Source organism: Petromyzon marinus, chromosome 15 (assembly GCF_048934315.1).
Source record: "Petromyzon marinus isolate PM22_M1 ecotype Great Lakes invasive population chromosome 15, UKy_Petmar_22M1.pri1.0, whole genome shotgun sequence".
Taxonomy (NCBI): Eukaryota; Metazoa; Chordata; class Hyperoartia; order Petromyzontiformes; family Petromyzontidae; genus Petromyzon; species Petromyzon marinus.
In genome coordinates, this window is record NC_133681.1 from 10,546,332 (window position 1) to 10,558,262 (window position 11,931).

Genomic DNA, 11,931 nt, shown 5'->3' on the forward strand with positions numbered 1-11,931 from the left:
TCCACAAAACGAACCACAATACCTTGCTCATCTCGTCAAGGAGCACAAACCACCACGCGAACTACAGTCATCCTCACAGCGGCTTTTGGCAAGTCATCGAACAAAGGCGATCACTGCATCGTGCACGTTCAGATGTGCTTTTTCGGCCGTTTTGTGAATGCTCTTCCTTCCAATATTAGGAAGCCACGGGAGTTATCTAGATTGAAAACGAATTTGTTCAGAAGTGCTTTTTGTGTTTGTTGTTCCTCCCCCACACCTCCGTTGAGCATGGTTGGCTACGTCCGGCGGTGCAACAAAAAGTCCAACGTACATTCGTACGTGCGGCTCAATTTCCACTCAAAGTTTGGCCTAGCCCTTCATGCCTCTGTGAGTTGATGTGTAACTCTATATTGAAAAGTAAGTGGTCATCCTATGAAAGACCAGGACCCACAATACAGTCAGAGATAGAATCCGCTGTACTAAGACTATACTCTCGATTTTAAAACGAATTTGCTCGACTGAAAATTAATTTCTTTAGAACTGCTCTTTGTGTTTAGTTTGTTGGATACGCATGGTCCGGAACAAGTTCAACATACATACATATAGCTTGGTTTGACAGTCAGGTATCCAGCTAGCTACACCGAACATGGCTCGCAATTGGAATGTTGCAAGCAAAATCCTTGGGGGGGGGGGGGGGGGGGTTGACTAGGCCAATAATTTATCTGCAGTTGATAAATTAAGTACCACTTCATGGGGACCACTTCACATCACTGATTGTCCTGCAGATGGATAGACTCATCACCACTACTGCAATATGGAATTTGCACCCCTGGCTCAGGGCTGTAAACAAGACATGAGTGCTGATGATTCCATGCTAATTTGAGCAGGAAATTCACCTAAGCTTTAGCTATTGCACTCTGTCCCTGAAATAAGGGACTGTTTTTTTTTAATAAATGCATGCAGTTCATCTAAACTAATAAAGTCTGTACAATGTTCTCAGTTATACGCAACAATACTTAATTTTACTTTAATTAAAATTATGCATTTTAAATTGAATTGTTTAAAATAGATGGCTATTTTTCACAGTGATTTATTAAAACATTTTCAGTGTCAGACCACTGTTAATTCCTACATCGACCTAGTAAAATTAGTTCTAACCATTCATATGAATGATAAATAAAAGCATGCCATGTAAAAGGTGCATTTTAAATGAACGCAGTTCGATATATACACAAATAAGCATTTTAGTATTTAAGGTTATTTTCAGTTGATGTTAGTAAGCATCATTGTTTATACGTGTGGTTTTTCTAGAAAGCCTTTCAAAATTAGCAACACTCTTGCATGTCACAGAGTGTAAATCATTGCATTAAATTGCTCAGTAAAAATCGCCTCTGCACTACTTCATGAATGCCGTCCTTTTGACGAACATACTGTATTCGGCTTTTTTTCTATTCAGTTGACTACTATGTAACACGATTATTGTGCCTGGGTAGTAAGTGTTATTTTCTAATTGCTTATGCCTCAAAAGTATAGAAAATGTCTATTATTCCCCACAAACTTTGCTTTTGTGACCAGGACTTTACATGAAGGAATGACACAAATGCACACGTTATCTCATTGAAAATAGTAAAATTTCAAAATATCACTGTTCTGGTCACAAAAGCAAAGTTTGTGGGAATAATATCCATTTTCTTTACTTCTGAGGCATAAGCAATTAGTAAATAACACTTACTACCCAGGAACAATTTTATTTTTTGTTACACAGTGAGCTATGAGAAAAAAAAAGCTATTACCCAGCTCAAGGGTGTGTGATATTTCTCAAAGTGCTCATTTGGCTTTATTTCTTTCTCTGCATTGAATTTTAACTGAAAATTTAATGAGGAATGTGTTTGCCCTCGTTTTTTTTTAAGGAGTAGCCGTTTATCCATGTAGGGAAGTCATTACGCAGGTCGGTGAGGCAATGCTTAAAGGAGGAGAAAAGGTTTCAAAAGGTAGCGGACATGCAGAACTTGCAGGTGCCTGGACTGAATCGCCCAGCTACTGTGCATGACGTACACATTCCAACACTCTTCTTTTCGTATGGCCCAGTGAATAGCAACTTAAAGATCAATGTCCAAGTTTTGAAAGTCACACGACAGCTGCAGATGAGGCTGAATGAATTGCTACTGCTGCTTCTGCTGCTGCTGCTGCCTGCGTTGAATTTCGCAGCTGTGAGTGTTTCACATTGTGCTCTACGGTTTAATCAGGGTCTTCACAGTTGCATTCCGGGATTACATTGATTTGCCACTTATGAAGGTGATGACTGGATCTCATTTCACAACGTTAAGAGTAAAGTGCTTTTATTCTAAATAATGTATTTACTCAAAAACGGTATTCATTTTAGATATGACCGCACAAGTGCTTACACCTCACTCATGAAGTGGAGTCATTGACACTAAAATCGAGACCAAAGTGAAATATAACATGATGTCAGATGGACTTAAGTATCCAACACAATTCACAATCATTCAAAGAGAATGCAATGAATGCAAATCCTGTATTCATTGCACAAACCAATCCGCCTGACCCACCCCATAACCGCTGTACAACATCCTCAGGGATAGAGAAGGCTCATCAGGGTCAGGGAAGGTACATTTCCAGTGTGTAATGTTCTTCGTGGGCTTTTGTAAGGATTTTCGTTTGTAAAGCACGAACTTGGAGAAGATACTTTACCATTAACACCTACACTACTTTAACACATCTCAAGTTACAATTAGCTGACCATACTAAAGTTACAAGTGAAGTGCGCCCTTTATCGTGTTCTCCGATTACAGGGATCCCTTGTAATCGTTTTTTTTTCCCTTGCTAAATCCCTTCAAACCAGGCCATGCCTTTGGTAACATCCATCATTTGTGATTACAAAGGCATTGGGGTAAAAGCAGATGAGACCTCCATTTCCGACTAACAAAATGTTTGGCGTTTGCTGGGCCCTTTAAACCTCAAAGTCTATCCCTGAATCAATCAAGCCCGATAATTATTTCCGGTAAGTATGCCCCCACTAGCTGCCACAGGCCCTCAGCCACATCACCATAAATCTAGCGCCGTCAGATTAAACACGGGGGCATTGATTAAAACTCTTACAACCCAGGGAGCCTCTGTGTGGGGGCAGATTTAACAGTTACACCCAGACAGAGATAAATGTTTGTTCTGATTGTGCCTCCTGATTGCAACAAAAAAAAGTTAAAATCCTCGGGGAAGGGAGGGCAGGGTAGTGGTGGTAGAAAAGGGGAGGGAGAAAAAACTACTTTAAGTAAGCTTGGCTGTCTGTCCTTGGCAGTGAAATGACCTTTACACAATCTCCTCCAATTACTTTTCTTTCCGTGCTTTATTTGCTTCTCATTAAGAAATGAATGGCGTTATTAGCTTTTAGGGGCCATCATTTCAAGCAAGGGTTATTTCATTGCCTTTGGACTGGCACTTTCCAATGGCAACATCATAGATATGGGGGAAAAAAAATGTACATCTGTGCTTGTATGTGTTTGTCAATATATGGCACCTGGGTCTGTCCCATGACCTCCTGCCAGCTAGCGTTCGACACTTCACGTGGCCTCAATGCACCTGAACTGGCACAAGTGGCGTGGTGATGTCACCACGAGTTAGTGGCGAATTGCAGCTGTTGTTGCTGTCCTTATACATTTAGCGGGGAGCAGTGGCGTCTTGATTAGCACACTGAGCTATGGGCTCGGTGGTGACCTGAGTTCCTTATTCGGCGATTATTAACATCAGTGGTGAGTGCTATATGAGCCGGCGCTGGGCCTACCATGGGTTGACTCAGCCTTAAATGAGCACCACGCGGCGTATACAAACATCAACGCGGACGGATAGTGCTGATCACAAGCACCCAGGGTGGAGCCGACTCATGCGTTGCCAATGTCCGCCACGAGTCTGAACTTCCCCCGAGGTCTGGGAGGAGTCCAGACCCCTGCGCGTCCTGAAGGCGAACGCGATATCTGCTATGAAAAATAATAATAATAATAGGTTTTACCCTTTCTGGTAATAGCACAGGTGTTAAGATGTTCAAACACCAAATAGACATGTTGTTTTTTTTTTTTGCAAGGATTCATGTCTGCATTAACCACATGCACTTGTGGTGAACACGCAAACAAACATGCTCTGAAAATATACGCATTGTCTTTGCGCCAGAGAACGCAACTGTCCGCTTTTTGGCGTTCTCTGGTTCTAACACTGGTGAGACTAGTCCATAAAGAAGGCTGTCTCCGGTGTAGGCCAATCAGTTTCAAAGACAATGCCTTTATTCGCAGGGCAATTTTTTTTGCATGTTCACCACAAGTACGTGTTGGTCAATGCACACTTGATTCCTTGCAAAAGGTGTCTATTTGGCGTTGGAACATCTTAACGCCTGCGTTATCGCCCGAACGGGTAAAACCTATTCTGATGTTTCATACTGGCAAAAAGGTCCCCATGACCATATCCGGTGTCCGCAACTTCACTGTCGCCGACTCCCTGCACCTGGAAGAGTCCTTCCCTTCGCTTGTCCGAGCCGCAGCAGCAGTCGTCGCCACCACCATTCGGAGCTCACTCGAAACGACTAACCTTGGCTATGGGCCACAAGTGACAACTACGACTTTTTCTCACGCCGATAGACTAGCAATTAACGTTGTTCCGTTGTTGTTCATCGTTGGCTCAGCGCCCTTGCAGCTGCTTGTCATGTCGCAGTGCTGCTAGCCAAGAGAGGGCTTCGGGAGAACATCTGTGTAGTTGAAGGAGCAGCACAGACTGCAGTGGTTTATTATATGGTCCGTAGTTTTGGTTACATGGCCAAGGTCGCACTGTGGCTTGTCTTCAATTGTACATGTATGAATGAGATGTGTGGACTGGCCTGTTGGTATTCTGATGCGGATGATGCTACCACCAGCGTCTTTGAGGAATGTCAAAGCCAGAAGTTGCGATGTTTGGGTCTCGAATTACGTGTTTATTCTGGACATCCGCCGTTCTTCCACTCTGTTTGCCAGCGTTAATTGTCCCAACAGCCTATGTAGGCTATAGAGGGGATCTTTGTCTGACCCGTATATGTGTGTACTTAATTACATGGGAGATAACCATGATAGTGATGTTAAGTTCGATTTATAACGTGCACAAAATTAACGTGGCGAGTCGCTAGCACAAGTCGGCGATGTGATTGTTTATCACTACATAATATACTGCGGTGAAAAAGTTGTACAGTAGTTGCGTAGGGCATAACACTTAGCTGACACGCAATCAGCTATCGCATGTGTTTCAAGGACATCGCTGGGTAAAAAAGGAAGAGGTGGAATGTGCATATTGCAATTAAAAGTGTGCAGTAATTTGAAAGCAGGAAGATTCGCTCGTTTTACTTTGACGTGGACATTTATGAATCAAAATGTATATAATATAAAATAACCTTTCTCAAAACGTGCATAACTACAGGTAAAACCACGGAGGAAATGCACCAGAATGTTTTATGAGTTTACAAGAAAAAAAAACGCAAGCACGTTATCGTGTTGATAGCTTTGTCTTGATGTATTGCACGATAGGACTTATGAAGCTTTTATGTAAACAGCATCCAAATTTTGATGTGCGGATGCTATGATAAACAGTAACATATGTGAGACTGTCACATGGACTGATTTACAGATGTGCCATTCAATGTTACACAACACAAGAGGATAAGTGAAATTTAAATGTATAAAACTTCATAGAAAATACATTGTGCTTTGGATATCTGTACATGTTATACACATGCAATAAAGGTTAGATTATATTTACGTATTTCTTTTTTTACATCATGACCGTTTTTTTGTTGACACATTTTTGCAAATGTTAAAATGTAAAAATGCAGCCTCACAAAAATATCTAAACTCATGCACCGCTGCCCAGATATTAGTGTGTCACAGCGGCGAGATGTTAACTACCTCTAGAGGTACGCAGGAGGTCGTGGGTTCGATGCTGGCCCTGAAGTCTGTATATTTGGAGCTGCATTGTTCTCCCCGTCGTCGCGTGAACATTGCTTAGGTTTTTTCCCTACACATTTAGAATCAACATGCGTTTAGAGTATTTGGCTGCTATACATTTACACGTAGTGAGCCACTTTGTTGTGCTATCATTTGTCTCCAGGTTGCTTCTGAAAAAAAGCCGATAGCTCAGTGGGCCTTACCTGGTAAAATAAAAAAAAAGTTTAGTTTAATATTGGAACTGCAAATCGACTTCCTGTGGTGTACACGTTTATCCCTATGGGTGGACAGAGATGGGGCGATTTGTGAAACTTGCACCATTGTTTCTACTTCCATGCCAAGAGATTGAACTAAACATCACCTGGATGTGTTCTAACCATTACACCATGGTAACATTTGTATGGTTTTTTTTTTATACAAGATACGTTTAAATTAACAGGCTAGATGCGGCTGTGACAGATCATCTTACTTTCAGTAAGAGTTATGAGTTCACGCCATAGTTGTGGGGCAACTCAGGGACATCGTCTCTCCAGGATGGGTTGTAAAATTAGTATCGCTTTGTGATAAGTCAAAGACTGGCCATCACCATAGTCACGTCACATTCAAACCACTAGCTCACTGCAATAATTTGAGATCATCACCACCAGATTATCTTTGAACAGGGAGACCATCAGACTTGTTGACTTGTCAATGAACAGAATAAGTTGATAGGTGTAGAAAAAATGCCGGGTTTAACACGATAATTATTGAAAAAAAAGCAGAACTAAAGCAAAAAGTCACATTTATCTGTTCATTTTACAGCATGTTTATCGGCAAAGTGGCACATTTTTCAGAGCGTTGTATACAGTACATTAGGTGTCCAATGTGCTTGTTACATGCCAAGGCTGATAGATACCAATACAGAGATTAACTGTGTGTGGTGTGGGTGTCTTTTTAAGGGATGGAAATACAAATTGCATAAACATTGTATTCCTGTTCCAAATGGCTCCCTGCCCAAAGGTGTCTATGTGCAAGTGAGTGCAAGGTTGCCTGCATCGCTCGGTTGCATTCTATGTAAATGTAGCTAATCCTGCTGTGTGGGGGGAATGCATGCGCACAAGTGCGGTGCTCTGGTGTCAGTAACTGATGACACTGCCAGAGTGATGTATGATCAACAGCGGTAGCGCATTCTATTAAGGCATAAACAGGTCCACACTGTAGCCCAGTACATTAATCAGTTCATTATGCTCTTTACTAGCAAATAATTTATCTCGACTCGGCCATGCCAGGATAAGCCACTTAACCATGAAAGGTTCAATTAAAGGACTCGATGATAGATCACATCAAAACTCTCAAACTCAGCACGAGCTCTTGCATACCATAGCGCTGGATTTTTGATGGATGATTTGACCTGACATAATACATTCGGTGGCTTTGTTGATTCACCATTCTAATTCCAGGTTAATTTAATTGCTCTCCTCAGATTCCTGAGTCAATTAATATGAGCACCACAATAAAATGGAATGTTGTTTTAAAGCCTTAATGACCTTTGCGCAAACAAAAAAAGGGGGTGATCTTATAAAAAGTAATCTCTTGGGGGAAATTATTGGCATGCATATCTTAATTTGGACATATTGTCCATACAAAGTGCATTTCCACATTACTGTACGTGATCTTAAATCCCCATTTATATAGTAATCTGTGTCACTGTTTTAAATGTAAACAAATCCCGCTGTGTGTTGGATAACAATGTATTATATATGGGGTGGCTCAACATGATTGAAAATAATGGTAAATAGTGCCACCAACACAACAGGTTGTTTCAGGATTTCCCCTCGTGTGTCTTGCTGTTCTCGGAGTGCTAAAGTTTCCTCCCATACTCCAAAACACTTCATCTTCTTTGGTTCTTTCGGTAAAGTCACGTAGAATGAGAATAAAATAATAAATTGATAAAATAAAATAACACAATAATATTCTCACGACGTTTCGTGCCACAACACAAGCGGCCTTCATCAGGTGAAGGGACGAGACTGTCTGGTAGGACAGCGCTGGAGTGGTGATGAAGGCCGCTTGTGTTGTGGCCGAAACGTCGTGAGAATATTATTGTGTTATTTTATTTTATCATTTTATTATTTTATTCTCATTCTACGTGACTTTACCGAAAGAACCAAAGAAGATGAATCCTTGCAGTCACGAAAGCTTTAAATCGAAAAAAATCCAAAACACTTGTCGAGGAATTAGCCAAAAGTTCCAGCCAAAACCCTCCTGACAAAATGTAATATTCCTTTTCATTGAGGTTTGCCGAGATAATGGCTATCATACATTGGCAGGATTAAAAAAAACCACTGAACCGACCCAAATAACATTGGCCAAAAAACGCAAGGCACCACTGTATTAATTGTACTGTAGGTTATTAGAATGGCTTTAAATGTCATTTGACGTTTTTATATTCAGATGTTAATTGTAATGCATATATCTGCTACTCTACACTGCTTCTATTTATATGTAAAGATTTCTTCAAAGGTCATCGCCGTACGTAGCTGGTGGCCGAATACGGATAATGCACATGTCAAATCCAGATAATGCAACTTCTCCAGAGACTATCTTTTGATTCGAGCCTTGGGGTGGACATGGGGAAATATATCTCTGTCCCCTCAGTCTAGAAATGCTTCTCATGCACAGTCAAATGTGATGGCCTTGACAGGCTCACGTATGACTGAAACAAAAAAAGGAGACATCTGTGTTCGTACCTGACTTTTCTATGGCTTGGTGCTCAAAGGGCTGTTTTGTTTAGGATAGTGAAGTTATGCTGTTTATTCAGATAACAGTGTGCATTTAGGAGTCAACAGTCATAAAACAGAGGGTGTATGTGTGCTTTTGCTTTTCCAGCATGCAGATAGTATATGTTTGTCATTAATACTGCCATCTGTCTCCCAACTACTACTGCATAATCATTGGATTAGGTTGTGTTAGTTTGAAAATGTATACAGTGAGGGAAAAAAAGTATTTGATCCCCTGCTGATTTTGTATGTTTGCCCACTGACAAAGAAATGATCAGTCTATAATTTTAATGGTAGGTTTATTTGAACAGTGAGAGACAGAATAACAACATGAAAATCCAGAAAAACGCATGTCAAAAATGTTATACATTGATTTGCATTTTCATGAGGGAAATAAGTATTTGACCCCTCTGCAAAACATGACTTAGTACTTGGTGGCAAAACCCTTGTTGGCAATCACAGAGGTCAGACGTTTCTTGCAGTTGGCCACCAGGTTTGCACACATCTCAGGAGGGATTTTGTCCCACTCCTCTTTGTAGATCTTCTCCAAGTCATTAAGGTTTCGAGGCTGACGTTTGGCAACTCGAACCTTCAGCTCCTTCCACAGATTTTCTATGGGATTAAGGTCTGGAGACTGGCTAGGCGACTCCAGGACCTTAATGTGCTCTTCTTGAGCCACTCCTTTGTTGCCTTGGCCGTGTGTTTTTAGTCATTGTCATGCTGGAATACCCATCCACGACCCATGTTCAATGCCCTGGCTGAGGGAAGGAGGTTCTCACCCAAGATTTGACGGTACATGACGCCGTCCATCGTCCCTTTGATGCGGTGAAGTTGTCCTGTCCCCTTAGCAGAAAAACACCCCTAAAGCATATTTTTTCCACCTCCATGTTTGACGGTGGGGATGGTGTTCCTGGGGTTATAGACAGCATTCCTCCTCCTCCAAACACAGCGAGTTGAGTTGATGCCAAAGAGCTCCATTTTGGTCTCATCTGACCACAACACTTTCACCCAGTTGTCCTCTGAATCATTCAGATGTTCATTGGCAAACTTCAGATGGGCATGTATATGTGCTTTCTTGAGCAGGGGGACCTTGCGGGCACTGCAGGATTTCAGTCCTTCACGGCGTAGTGTGTTACCAATTTTTTCTTGGTGACTATGGTCCCAGCTGCCTTGAGAGTTCCTCCTGTGTAGTTCTGGGATGATTCCTCACCGTTCTCATGATCATTGCAACTCCACGAGGTGAGATCTTGCATGGAGCCCCAGGCCGAGGGAGATTGACAGTTCTTTTGTGTTTCTTCCATTTGCGAATAATCGCACCGACTGTTGTCACCTTCTCACCAAGAAGCTGCTTGGCAATGGTCTCGTAGCCCATTCCAGCCTTGTGTAGGTCTACAATCTTGTCCCTGACATCCTTGGAGAGCTCTTTGGTCTTGGCCATGGTGGAGAGTTTGGAATCTGATTGATTGATTGCTTCTGTGGACAGGTGTCTTTTATACAGATAACAAGCTGAGATTAGGAGCACTCCCTTTAAGAGTGTGCTCCTAATCTCAGGTCGTTACCTGTATAAAAGACACCTTGGAGCCAGAAATCTTTCTGATTGAGAGGGGGTCAAATACTTATTTCCCTCAAAATGCAAATCAATTCATAAAACATTTTACATGCGTTTTTCTGGATTTTTGTTGTTGTTATTCTGTTTCTCACTGTTAATATAAACCTACCATTAAAAGTATAGACTGATCATTTATTTGTCAGTGGGCAAACGTACAAAATGAGCAGGGGATCAAATACTTTTTTCCCTCACTTTATGAATAATAATGCATGGCATTTCTCAATCTATTGCTCGAAGATGACCTTCCCGTACTGTGGGGAGGACAGTTTACCATGCTTCACCACACTGGATGAGTGTGGGTTGGTGAGGAGTGGGAGGGGGCTAGTTTACCATGCTTCACCACACTGGATGAGTGTGGGTTGGTGAGGAGTGGGAGGGGGCTAGTTTACCATGCTTCATCACACTGGATGAGTGTGGGTTGGTGAGGAGTGGGAGGGGGCTAGTTTACCATGCTTCATCACACTGGATGAGTGTGGGTTGGTGAGGAGTGGGAGGGGGCTAGTTTACCATGCTTCACCACACTGGCTGAGTGTGGGTTGGTGAGGAGTGGGAGGGGGCTAGTTTACCATGCTTCATCACACTGGATGAGTGTGGGTTGGTGAGGAGTGGGAGGGGGCTAGTTTACCATGCTTCATCACACTGGCTGAGTGTGGGTGCACATGGGTAACGACTGCCCACCGGCTCCACTTATTTAACGAGCATGCACTGTAACGAATACTGAATTTCTGTCTTGCTTTGGCACCAGGTCTAAGGAATGGATCGGTTCAGATATCACGAATGATAGTCATGGCCAGGAATCAAAACTCAGGTTGTTCGGTTCACAGCACAGTGTGCTACCCACGACGCCGCCACTCCACACAGTTTGAAAGTTTACGTGCCAGATATTTACGCTTTAATGAAATAATCCTAAGTCAGTGATTTTGAGTGCGGAAATTAATTTAAAAGGTCACCCGTGTAGCTTTCCTTATCGGCAGACATACATCACGCAATAATAATTGCATTTAAAACCCCAGCAATGGCTATTCATAAAAGTACATTTTACACAACAGCATATTCTGCACGGCTTTATTAATGTTTAATGTATGTCTGCATTATTAAGGCATTCATAATAACAATTTACATTTTCTTTTTCTCGACAATGAAAAGAAAAAACGAGTATACATGTGTATTCTTGTCGGGGTTTTTCTTAGAAGTATTGATCTTTTTCAAAAGTTGTTTGAATAAACTGCAAGCTGGTAAGTTGTTTGAATATTTTCCTGCGGTGTGCTGTTATTATTCATGTTTTAAATTAGTTCAAAGAACTGCACACAAAACAGAACAAGCACTCTCATTCAGGTATTGTAGCAATTGCACAACTTTTAATGAAAAGTATCATGCATTGCATTCGGATGATTTAGAACAAGCACAAGTGTAGCCATACATTGCTGTACAAAGCAGGCATCATATAAGCAGATTGTCGTACAATACAGACAATTAAAATATAATATTACATTCAAACAGTATGGCAATGTTGATATCATTATATATAAAATGCTGTGATTAATGCAGCACTGATTAAGCACGCACGTGCGAAGCTCACTTCGGTACTGACTGCAGAGTTTGATTCTATATG